Source organism: Eptatretus burgeri, chromosome 14 (assembly GCF_056783735.1).
Source record: "Eptatretus burgeri isolate ZD-2024b chromosome 14, Ebu_testis_v1, whole genome shotgun sequence".
NCBI lineage: Eukaryota > Metazoa > Chordata > Myxini > Myxiniformes > Myxinidae > Eptatretus > Eptatretus burgeri.
Genome location: NC_140974.1, coordinates 33,183,995 through 33,197,842, shown reverse-complemented (window position 1 = coordinate 33,197,842; position 13,848 = coordinate 33,183,995). Strand labels below are relative to the sequence as shown.

The 13,848-nt window shown below is 37.8% G+C and overlaps 1 long non-coding RNA gene across 1 annotated transcript in view; it reads left to right on the top strand.

Annotated features, from left to right (window-relative positions):
* Positions 1-517: 517 nt before the first annotated feature.
* Positions 518-13,848, top strand: part of LOC147012933 (uncharacterized) — a 37,021-nt gene continuing 23,690 nt past the window's right edge. Inside the window, exons 1-2 of the long non-coding RNA XR_015051121.1 lie at positions 518-670; positions 1,496-1,598. This is a non-coding gene — a long non-coding RNA (uncharacterized LOC147012933). The remainder of the gene's footprint in view (positions 671-1,495; positions 1,599-13,848) is intronic.

Sequence of the window (13,848 nt, the reverse complement as noted above, 5' to 3'; positions counted from 1 at the left end):
GGGATACCCACTTTAACATCCATCCGAGGGACGGCACACTCGTTGATGAATCACCATGCCTGTGAAACACCGGGATGACATTTTAAATCTGGGTCAGGATTCGAACCCAGGCTAGACAGCTTTTTAGTGTGTGCACCTCGAGGGCCTACTTGGCCATCCTGTTAGCCTTACTACCATATTGATAGACAATGACACTTCACTGAGGAATGGAATTATGAAACAGATTATACACAAAAGGGATTGTGCATTATTTAGGCATGTTATATTTTCATCAGCTTAGTTTATACATCGGAATCTGCCAATTGCCTTATATTAATACAGGTTATGTTGGTTTCTTTAGGCTTCTTCACTCGCACCAGCTAGAGTTTCCCCAGGCTATATTATCTCCAACGACTGTCATTAAAATAAATTAGTTTCATTGCATGCTTGTAAAAGATACACATCAATATGTGGGAGTCATGTTTCCTGAAAAAAATAGCTGGAAGATAAGTTAGAAGGAGAAAAAAAAGAAGAAAAATTCGCAGAACAATGTTGCTGGGTAACGCTGGCTTTCCATGATGTTGGCTTTGCATTCCGGAAACACCATTGGGTGAATGTTGTCTGATATCCTCGTGATTCTTAAAAAGACTTTATATGTCGCGTGCAAGCAAGAAATGAGGAAAGATAAAAGGTGAGGTGAAACAGAAATGACACCAGAAGGAAGTTGGGGAGAACAGTTGGAAATAACAGGAGGGGTAGATTAAGAGGGAAAAGAAAGGCAAAGAGAGCGAGAGATGAAAAAGAGTATTGGAATGGGGGTGCAAGAGAGAAAAAGGGAGGACAAGGTGGGGATAGTGGATGGTTTGGGGTTGTTGGGGGGTATTGAGAGTCAAAAGTGATGGTGGAGAAAGTTTGTGGGGAATGTGGAGCAAAAACGGGCTTTTCATTCGCAGGTGTTAGTTGTACTTTATCCGACGTCTGTTGTTTCCAGTGCTCCCTTTGAGAGCACGACAGCATTGCTTAACTACAGCTGGATAAGATATTACTGTCAATACCTTAAGAAATGTGATGTTGTTTATTCAAAACGAGTCTTTAAGCTTGCAGGAATGCTCCTGGTGGAATTCTTGCAACTCCATTGACCCCAGAACACATGGCACTCCAAGATCAGCACAGTGATGTACAGTTCTATTTGATTAGGAATCCATTCCACAGGGTGTCGTTTTTTTGTGTTTTTGCTTCTTCCCTCTCACTTGCTCCAAATAGCTTGCATGATCACTGCCTGCTGTGACATGCACTGGTTAAAGCATTGGTGTCAGTCTTGGTTCAGAGATCATGTAGTGTGACAACAGGCTGGTTTCACATTTATAACACAGGGAGTGGAAATCCTGCTAATTTGGTGCCACAGTGTCTCCAGGCCACAATCCTGTGCCAAAGTAAACCTGTGTGCCATGGCTACCTCTACCATCTGGTAAACTTGCTGGTTTGCACAGTGTATTGACTTAAGTTGCCTTATCAGGTAAATCGGGCCATTCTGAAGTTGCATCGATGCCACCCATGCTGACTTGTCACACCTTGAGCAAAAGTGAAATTGCACTTCATTCTCAGCATCCAGCCAAGGGGTAAGCTCGGGCTATTCTGTGACCTCAACACTATTTTAGGCACCATTGCTGCTTTCTTTCCCGATTCACTGGCTGAAGAAGCACGTCTAATTCTGTGGCTCCTAAAATATTGAGGCATTGCCATGGTAATTTGATCTGAAGTTAAGGCGTGAGCAGGGATGTTCACTTCTATTGACTCGCTGTTTGTATAAGCCTGGTGTTGGCTTAACGGTTAAGGTGATTACATTAAGATCTTGGGGTTTTGAGTTCAAGCCCTTGTTCGGCCGTTAAATAACACTAGGTGGGTTGATTTAGCCTGTCATTCTTCTGAGGTTGGCAAAATGAGTACCACTTTATGGGAAATAGGGGGACACTGCATCAGTGGCACAGCTGCGTTCCCAGAAATGGTGAAACCAGTAACCCCAGGCTGCATACGAAATAATAATAAAATGTATGTATGATTTTAGGAAAAATGAAGGCCACTGATAAAGAATTATGGTCTCCAAAACTGCTGTCATCCATATGCTCATTGTCACATAATGGGCTAAAGTAGTACCATATGGTGGTAGCCAGTATTACCCGTCATCTTTCTTTCAACCAGTACCTCTATCCATCCATCCATTGGGACCATACTCTGCACAGAGTGTCGGTGCTGCCGCAGCAGTCTCCTGGGCTATTGGGCACAATCCTGGACAGGTCGCCACTCCAGCGCAGGATACTCAAATGGCTCAATCATCCCAGCAAGCTGGTACTCATTTTGCTGACCTCAGAAGAATGACAGGCTGAGTCAACCCCACCTGGTATTAATTCAACAGCCAAGCAGGATTTGAACTCAGATCCCAAGCCCACCACCTTAATCATTAGGCCAATACCAGGCAGAGTACCTCTATAAAGTACTGGATGTACAATTAGAATGCCAATTTGTCTATAAAATACATACAATCAGAATGTGACGACTTCTATAAAGTATGTACGGTAAAACCACACAAGCACCACAAAAAAACAAGTCCTGGTTAACTACTCTCCGAGGAAAAGTCCCCTGCCTACTGTTTTAACTCTCCTCTTCTTTACTCTCAGGCTATGGCCCCTGGTCCTATCACTCTCTCCTCTGTTGAATAATTCATCTTCCCTTATTTTATCTATACCTTTCATTTTCTTAAACATCGCTATCATATCTCCTCATCACCACCTCCTTTCTAGTGTATATAGCCCTGTCTCCTTCGGCCGCTGCTCAGAGCTGAGTCCAGCTAAGCCCGGATCAATCGAGTAGCCTTGTGCTGAACCCTCTCTGTGGCATCTATGTCCTTCCTGAGTTGTGGTGACCAAAACTGCACACAATATGCTAGATGTGGCCCTCACTAAATTCCTGTACAGCGTTAACACCACCTCATTTGATTTATAAATGATCCCCCTCCAAATACATCCTAATACCCCATTTGCTCTACCTGTAGCTGCCTGGCACTGTGCTGCCTCCTTACCTCCCATATCTATTACCACCCCAAGATCCTTCTCCTGTGTGACACGCTCCAAAATTACCCCTTACATCCTGTAATCTCTATTTTCATTGTTCTTTCCCATCCCCAACACCTTACACTTGCTCAGGTTAAATTCCATCTGCCAATCTTTTACCCAATCTATACAAGTATCAATACTTTCCTGTATCTGATCACCATCCTCTCTGCTATCCAGCTTACCGACAAGCTTTCTGAAATCTGCAAATTTGGAAATCCCACTCTTCACCGCACTATCCAAATCATTCATATAAATAATGAATAAGTTGATTGGGATCCAACTGTATTTTTCTAGAACTTTGTCCATTTATTACATCACTAATAAATACAACTCATCACTGTGCTGATGGGAATATTTGAGGGGAGAGTGGGAGAAAGAGGGAGGGGGAGAAGGGGGAGAGGAGGGAGAGAGAGTATGGAGGGGATGTTGAGTGAGGGAGGGGGAGAAGGGGGAGAGGAGGGAGAGAGAGTATGGAGGGGATGTTGAGGGAGGGGAGAAGGGGGAGAGGAGGGAGAGAGAGAGTATGGAGGGGATGTTGAGGGAGGGGAGAAGGGGGAGAGGAGGGAGAGAGAGTATGGAGGGGATGTTGAGTGAGGGAGGGGGAGAAGGGGGAGAGGAGGGAGAGAGAGTATGGAGAGATGTTGAGGGAGGGAGAAGGGGGAGAGGCGGGAGAGAGAGTATGGAGGGGATGTTGAGGGAGGGGAGAAGGGGGAGAGGAGGGAGAGAGAGTATGGAGGGGATGTTGAAGGAGCCAAGAAGAGGGCAGGGAGAGTGATGCCTCACCATACTTTTGGCTTCAACAAGCACTCCATGAAATGGTTGAAGAAACTTTTGAAAACGAAACATTTAATTACCTCCACCACCGAAGGTGAAGGAGGTGACGTTTTCACCCCTTTCTGTCTGCTTGGTACTTGCAAAATCGAAGATATTTCAAATATTTTGGTCAGTCGATTTTTGTTACTTGGCAAAAAAAATTAAAAACTAGAACGGGCACTCATAGAGCGCATACCTTCGCCACCACTACTTTTTTGTTCTTGATATGAGTGTGGGGAACTGGTTTCATATGAATGGTCTTATGACACAAACCACATATCTATAATGTCATGACCCCCCCCCGACTTTCGGGGGCTACGGACTAAACAACAATCAACTCACGTCGTTTTGGCGAGTCTTCACTCGCAAGCTCGGTGAATACAACGTTTCAACAAGAGAAGGTAATCTCGTTTGATGCTGGTTTCATGCAAATCGAATAAGAATTGAATGAGTTATGCCGAAAACCGCATATTTTTCAAGGGCGTGACCCCCCCCCCGACATTTTACTCCAACCGGTGACATGTGTTATGACGTCATTGTGTCAGAAGATTGGGCATTAAATTCTGAACATTTTGGTGCTGGGTTCATGTAAAGCGGACAAGAATTGACCGCGTTATGACAAAAACCGCATATTTTTCAAGGTCGTGACCCCCCTGACCTTTGACCCCTAACCGGTAACAAGAGTATGGGCGTCATTGTGTCATATTGCATATCACAAGATGAGGCGTTGAATTCTGAACATTTTGGCGTTAGTTGCATGCAAATTGAATAAAAATTGACCGTGTTATCGTAAAAAGACAATTTTGACCTTTTCGTGACCTTGACCTTGACCTTTGACCCGAACGATCCCAAAATCTAATCGAATGCTTCCTGGCTAATAACCAATCATCCCACCAAATTTCATGCAATTCGGTTTAATACTTTTTGAGTTATACGAATCACAAGATTACAAATAAATAAATAAATAAATAAATAAATACACGCCGACCAAAACATAACCTTTCGCAGAATGCCAAGGTAATAATTTGACAAGTGCTGTATGTTGATTGCCTCCGTGTGTGTGTGTGTGTGTGTGTGTGTGTGTGTGTGTGTGTGTGTGTGTGTGTGTGTGTGTGTGTGTGTGTGTGTGTGTGTGTGTGTGTGTGTGTGTGTGTGTGTGTGTGTGTGTGTGTGTGTGTGTGTGTGTGTGTGTGTCCGCTCGTCTCCAGGCCAAACCACTCAACCAATCGTTCTGAAATTTTCAGAGATTGTCACCGACCCTGCGACGGTCCCACATTGAAGTTTCGTAAAATTCGGTCGACCAAAAAGGTCTACGTAGGCCAATAGGCCAATTTGAGCAAAATTTTCTAAAATCCTCAAATTTCATCTGATTGACTTGAAATTTGAACAGTATTTGCAAATCAGGTCAGTGAATTCAACCACCTATTAATTTTGAGGTCATCTTCGGTCAAAAGGTCAATATGGGCCAGAATGTCAACCCAAAATAGGCCAAATTATTAAATTGTTTCTAAAATTGTGAATTTTTACCTGATTGACTTCAAATTTGAAGACCATTTGCATATCACGTGGATGAATTCAACCACCTATTAATTTTGAGATCAACATAGGCCAAAAGGCCAATTTGGCCCAAATAGGGCCAAATTTTCTAAAATCCTCAATTTTCATCCAATTTGAATTCTGAAGACCATTTGCATTTGAGGTTGCTGTTGCTGAGGTTGCTGTTGTTGAGGTTGCTGTACTGAAACACCCATTAACTTTGAGGTCAACATAGACCAAATTTCTAAAATCCTCAATTTAATCCAATTAACTTGAAAGTTGAAGAGCATATGCAGATCAGGTCACTGAATTCAACCACCTACTAATTTTGAGGTAAACATAGGCGAAAAGGTCGACGAAGGCCAAGAGGCCAATTTGGCCAAATTTTCGAAAATCCTCAATTTTCATCCAATTGACTTGAAATTTGAAGAGGATATACATTTCAAGTCACTGAATTCAATAAGCCAATTCTTTTTTTAGGTCAACATGGACCAAAAGGTCAACATAAGCCAAAAGTCAACAACTTAGGTGAGATTTCTAATAATCCTCAATTTTCATCCAATTGACTTGAAATTTGAGGAGGATTTATTCCTCCGGTCACTGAATTCAACCTGCCAATTATTTTAGAGGTCAACCTGGACCAAAAGGTCAACATAGGCCAAAGGTCAACAACTAAGGTGGTGTTTCTAAAATCTTCAATTTTCATCCGATTGACTTGAAATTTGAAGAGAATTTATATTTCAGGTCATCGAGTTCAAACAGCCAATTATTTTTGAGGTCAGCATGGAACAAAAGGTCAACATAGGCCCAATGTCAACAACTGCAGTGGTATTTCTAAAATCTTCAATTTTTATCTCACTTATTTCAAATTTGAAGAGGATTCGCATATCAGGTCACTGAATTCAACCACCAATTATAATTTTTGAGGTCAACCGAGGCCAAAAGGACAACATAGGCTGAATATCTAAAATTGTCAATTGTCATCTGATTGACTTGGGATTTGAAGAGGAGTTGCATATTTGGTCATTGAATTCAACCACCAATTATTTTTGAGGTAAAATTTGTTCTATGGCTTTTGCAAGTATCGCGCTCTGCATGACATCTTGTTTGTTTGTTTGTGTACAGGATCTCAGAAAGTTGTGGATGGATCCGGATGAAAGTTTGTGGACAGGTTGGGTGTGTGACAAGGCTGAATTGATTTGATTTTGCTGAAGATCCGGATCCGGATCCGGCTACTCAAAATTTTTATGTGATTATTCACCATTGAGAGATGTGGCTAAATCAATATATAGCACGGTATCTCAAAAAGTTGTAGACGGATTCGGACAAAACTTGGTGGACATGTTGGGTGTGCATGAAGGACGAATTAATTCAATTTTGGTGAAGATCCGAATTCGGATCTGGACACGAGAATTTTTTTTTAAGTGACCACATTTGAGAGATAGGGCCAAATACAATACACAGCATGATATTTCAAAAATGTATTGGGTCCGATATGTTCTTGCGCATCAGGCATTGCGTGGCGGAAGTATGCGCTCTACCAAGTGCCCTTATAGGTTTTATTTGTATTTATTTATGCCGGGGTAACAGGTCGTACAATGGAAGATCGTAAAAAAGGGAAAACATCGTGTACAATACAATTTCACATTTTCAGAGAGCCAGCCACCGCCTGTTGCACCGTAGAACAACACATGGTCAACACACGCAAGTGGCCTGAACTTTGTTCAAGTCAATATTCAGTATGCAGTGACAAAGCAAATATTGTAGAGTGCTCACAAAGTGACTTAAGCACACTAATGGAATACCTGGCTTGACAAGCGATTAATAATTGCCATCGATAAAACCATATGGCCGGAAACGCCCAAACAATGTCCGAATTGGACAAATGAACACTTTTCCAGCAGTCGGAACTGCTGCTAAGTTCAATTATGGAGCTTAAATTTTGCAATTCGGTTTAGTTGAAGAGATTTTCGACGTTACGGCATGTACGGAAATGAAATAAAGCCACAAATGCTGGCATCTCCAGGTGTTTATAAGCATTGCAATGTACCTCGTGATTCATAGCAATGATGAACAGGGATTGGATAATATGAGAGAGGAAAGTGAAAAAAAAACTTTATCATTAAGAAATCGTTGCAGCCTTTCTCAAGTCAAGGCATTGTTGAGCAGGCCAAAAAACATGGTGGCTTCAGAATCCAGCAAGGTAACTGAGGAAACATCTTATGACCCTATAGAGTGAGGTGGCCGAGCATGCGCCTGATAAAGGATATAATTAAATAAGGCTGTTTATTATCTTCAAAAGGGGTGTTTTAATTAACCAAAACACCCAATTTTCACTCTTGCACTTCCTTGGAGTTCTGTTAGTATGCATGCAAAGATTCAGGCTGATAAGTTTCATGGTTCTGGAGTTATGGAGGAGACACACACACACACATGCACACACCGAAACACACACACAGATATTTATTCGTATAGATTGGACCTTGACTACGTCTATTATTTTTGGATTATTGGAACATACCTTTTCGACATGTAGACCTTTCGAGCCCTTAGACCTTTGAGACCCCTTTCGACCCTTTAAATTCCTGAAGACATTTACACCCTTTTGACCACTTACACCCATTTTCCATTTCACCTTTTAGACCTGCAGACCTATTATAACCTCTTTGGACACTTTGGACCCCTTTAGACTCATTAGACCATTAAGACTCCTTATAACCCTTTAAGACCCTTCAATCCCAAAACACTCATAAGATCCTTTAGACCCTTTATAACCTTAAGACCCTTTAAGATCCTGAACACCCTTTAGAGCCCTAAGACCCATAAGACCCTTTAGAAGTTTAGATCCTTTAGTTTAGACTCTTTATTTCCCGAAGACCCTTAAAAACCCCCAAGACACTTAGGCCTCAGCTAGACCCCTAAGACCCTTTAAGACCCCAAAGACCTTTTGAATCCTTTATAACCCAAAGACTCTTAAGATCATGAAGACCCCAAATATGCCACTAGAACCTTTAGACTCCGTTCGACTTTCTGTCTGAAGGCCTTCTGCTGTAATACTTGAGGGTCGTGAGCCATAATCAAAAGGCCCCCCATTGGTAAACTGCCTCAGTCCCAAGCAAAGAGGGTGCAAAATATCATGATTAATTAATTTTATCTTTTTTTCAAGTTCTGCTCCTCTTGGTTGATAGTGCAGTATGGGGAAAAGCACCACGTGGCATAGAAAAAGTTCCTCGTGGCAAAGAGAACACTATGTCCATGGCAACAATTTCACCCCCATTATAATCAAATGGGATATTTTTGTGATTTTATTATTGCCAATCCTCAGGAATATTTCAAGATATCAGATTAAAACTTATACAGCTTATTTGTATGTATGTGTCGTATACGTGTATAAAATCTGGTCAAAATTAGTCAAAGGTCAGGGTCATTGGCACCCAAAACATGTAAAGGTGGCAATTTAAAAATGTATTATTAGGTGGCAATTATAAAATGTATTATTAGGCAGCAATTATGAAATGTATTACAAGGCATCAATTATAAAATGTATTATTAGGCAGCAATTATAAAAAGGGTTATTAGACGGCAATTATGAAATGGATTATTAGGCGGCAATTATGAAATGGATTATTAGGCAACAATTATAAAATGTATTATTAGGCGGAAATTATAAAATGTATTATTAGGCAGCACTTATGAAATGTATTATAAGGCAACAATTATAAAATGTATAATGAGGTGGCAATTATAAAATGTATTATTAGGCAGCAATTATAAAAGGGTTATTAGACAGCAATTATGAAATGGATTATTAGGCGGCAATTATGAAATGGATTATTAGGCAACAATTATAAAATGTATTATTAGGCGGCAATTATAAAATGTATTATAAGGCAGCACTTATGAAATGTATTACAAGGCAACAATTATAAAATATATAATGAGGTGGCAATTATAAAATGTATTATTAGGCAGCAATTATGAAATGGATTATTAGGCGGCAATTATGAAATGGATTATTAGGCAACAATTATAAAATGTATTGTTAGGTGGCAAATTATAAAATGTATTATTCGGCAGCAATTATGAAATGTATTATAAGGCAACAATTATAAAATGTATTATTAGGCAGCAATTATAAAAAGGGTTATTAGACGGCAATTATGAAATGGATTATTAGGCGGCAATTATGAAATGGATTATTAGGCAACAATTATAAAATGTATAATTAGGCGGAAATTATAAAATGTATTATTAGGCAGCACTTATGAAATGTATTATAAGGCAACAATTATAAAATGTATAATGAGGTGGCAATTATAAAATGTATTATTTGGCAGCAATTATAAAAGGGTTATTAGATAGCAATTATGAAATGGATTATTAGGCGGCAATTATGAAATGGATTATTAGGCAACAATTATAAAATGTATTATTAGGCGGCAATTATAAAATGTATTATAAGGCAGCACTTATGAAATGTATTACAAGGCAACAATTATAAAATATATAATGAGGTGGCAATTATAAAATGTATTATTAGGCAGCAATTATGAAATGGATTATTAGGCGGCAATTATGAAATGGATTATTAGGCAACAATTATGAATTGGATTATTAGGCAACAATTATAAAATGTATTGTTAGGTGGCAAATTATAAAATGTATTAGGTGGCAAATTATAAAATGGATTATTAGACGGAAATTATGACATGTAATACAAGGGAACAAATCGAAAATGTATTATGAGGTGGCAATTATAAAATGCATTATTAGGCAGCAATTATAAAATGGATTATTGGCGGCAATTATGAAATGTATTATTAGGCAGCAATTATAAAATGGATTCTTAGATGGCAATTATGAAATGGATTATTAGGCAACAATTATAAAATGTATTATTAGGTGGCAAATTATAAAATGTATTAGGTGGCAATTATAAAATGTATTATTAGGCGGCAATTATGACATGTAATACAAGGCAACAATTCTAAAATGTATTATGAGGTGGCAATTATAAAATGTATTATTAGGCAGTAATTATAAAATGGATTATTAGACGGCAATTATGAAATGGATTATTAGGCAACAATTCTAAAATGTATTATTAGGTGGCAAATTATAAAATGTTTTAGGTGGCAAATTATAAAATGGATTATTAGACGGCAATTATGAAATGGATTATTAGGCGGCAATTATGACATGTAATATAAGGCAACAATTCTAAAATGTATTCTGAGGTGGCAATTATAAAATGTATTATTAGGCAGCAATTATAAAATGGATTATTCGGTGGCAATTATGAAATGTATAATTAGGTAACAATTATAAAATGTATTATGAGGTGGCAATTATGAAATGTATTATTAGGTGGCAATTATGAAATGTATAATTAGGCAACAATTATAAAATGTATTAGAAGGTGGCAATTGTAAAATGTATTATTAGGCGGCAATTATAAAATGTATTATTAGGCAGCAATTATAAAATGAATTATTAGACGGCAATTATGAAATGGATTATTAGACGGCAATTATGAAACGGATTATTAGGCGGCAATTATGAAATGTATAATTAGGCAACAATTATGAAATGTATTATTTGGAAACAATTATAAAATGTATTATTAGGTGGTAATTATAAAATGTATCAACGACATTTGTTATGCACAACATTCAATCATGTAAAACATTTTTTTTTTTTCAAATTATCAAATAGGTCAAATTTTTCAAATTCCCAAATTGCAGTTTCCATGGCAACTATTGTTTATTTGGATTTTGCAAGTATCATAGTATGCATGACATCTTTGTTTGTCTGTGAGCATGATATCACAAAAAATTGTGGATGGATTCGAACGAAATTTGGTGGACATGTTGGGTGTATGACAAGGACGAATTGCTTCAATTTTGGTGAAGATCTGGTGACGGATCTGGATACAAAAACATTTTTCAATATTTGTGGTGATTCTTCACCATTGAGAGATATTTCGGGGCAAAAACGAAATACAGTCATTTCTTGTTTAACGTTATAGTTACGTTCTTGAAGAGTACGACTTTAACTGAAATAACTTTAAGCGAATCCAAATTCCCCAAAAGAATTGATGTAAATAGGGGAGGATAGGGGTTAGGTTCCAGGGAAAAATTTACTGCCAGACAAAAGACAGTATTTACATATCAATAAAAGTTTTTATTTTATTTTAACAAATCAATTGAATATCATCATCTCGAGTTGCTTCATATCTTCATTGGTTAGCTCTTCTCTGTGTGATTGCAGAAGTTGTGTATCGTCAGCTTCTTCCACCTCATCAAAACCTGCTTTATTGGCCAAGCCAAGGATAACTTTCTTCATAGCGAGGAAAACATCTTCAAATCCTTTCAATTCATTGACACATCCATGCCACAACTTCCTCCACACACCATTCATGCACACCTGAGTAACTTCAGCCCAGGACCCACTGATGGCATCAATGCACTTGAGGATGTTTCTATCAGTTGAACATATAAACACATGGCAGCTATTCAAGTGGATCACTTCCGTACTTGTCAAACACCTGAGATTGGAGAAGGTGATGCAACCACCGATGTTATCGATGCAGAGCTTGGTGTATATAAGGCTTATACTGCACGTAATCTGGGTAGGCTTATACACCATTATTTACAGTATGGCCAATATACCGGTATTTACGATATGATGGATAGTGTAGCTTCATCAAACAATGAGTTTGGTACTAAATTAGAGGTAAAACGACTTTAAACGAGTCAGTTCTCTAATATATCAGTGACTTAATAACGAAACAATGTTAACCAGGACCAGGACCGGTGCCAGACTATTTTTGCGCTCGAGGCAAGGCCAGCGACTTGCATCCCCCTCAAAAAAATTGCCAACTTTGATTTTTAAAAACAGTTGTTTTGTAGAAAAAATAACCAGAGTTGGTGTCAAAGCCACCCAATGCTCGCCTGTTTATACATTTATCGTTTTTAAAAGACAAGTCTAATAATTAATATTTTTTATAAAGCATTGCACTGAAGTATAATTATAAAGCAATATATGTATTTGTATATTGTAATCAGTAACAAGAGCGCAAGTGAGCACAATATATGCCTGAACAAGAAGGTATATACAGAATTGTGCTACTACATGGAAAACGACAACCACTTTAGATGATGAACGTATGTCGCGACACACCGTCTCCACAATCTGTACCTATGTACCAAATATGAAACGTGAAAGTTGAAAACTTTGGGAGTTGGAGTGAGGACAGGAACGGATAGAAAACAGCATCCTGGTTGCCATGCCAACCACTTTAGATGACGAACGTATGTCGCGACACACCATCTCCACAGTCTGTACCAATGTACCAAATATGAAACGTGAAAGTTGAAAACTTTGGGAGTTAAAGTGCGGACAGGAACGGATGGAAAACAGCATCCCAGTTGCCATGGCAATTACTTTAGATGACGAAGGTATGTCATGACACAACGGCTCCACAGTCTGTACCAATGTACCAAATATGAAAGGTGAAAGTTGAAAACTTTGGGAGTTAGAGTGCGGACAGGAACGGATGGACAGACAGACAGACAGACAGACAGACAGATGGCCGGTATCACATATTACGCCCCGATATATATATATATATATATATATATATATATATATATATATATATATATATATATATATATATATATATATATATATATATATATATACACATATATATATATATATATATATATATATATATATATATATATATATATATATATATATATATATATATACACATATATATATATATATATATATATATATATATATATACACATATATATATATATATATATATACACATATATATATATATATATATATATATATACACATATATATATATATATATATATATATATATATATATATATATATATATATATATATATATATATATATATATATATATATATATATATATATATATATATATATATATATATATATATATATATATATATATATATATATATACATATATATATATATAAATATATATATATATATATATATATATATATATATATAAATATATATATATATATTGTTGTGGTTGACCAAATTCGCAAACCACCATTCAGGTCCCTTAGGTGAGATATCTCGGTAAGTATATGTGTAGTTAGGCCCAAACCCGTTGTCTAGAGGGAATAAATGTCACTCATGAGGGCTGCGACTCTTCAGGATAGCCGTTTTTCTTTTACTATCTTTATTTTGGACCAGCCGCCATTATTACCACCACCAACCACGTCTCAACAGCCATCACACAACAACCACCAACCACAACGCGGCCATCACAACAACCACCAACCACAACGCCGCTTCACAACAACAACCACCAACCACAACGCCGCTTCACCACAAC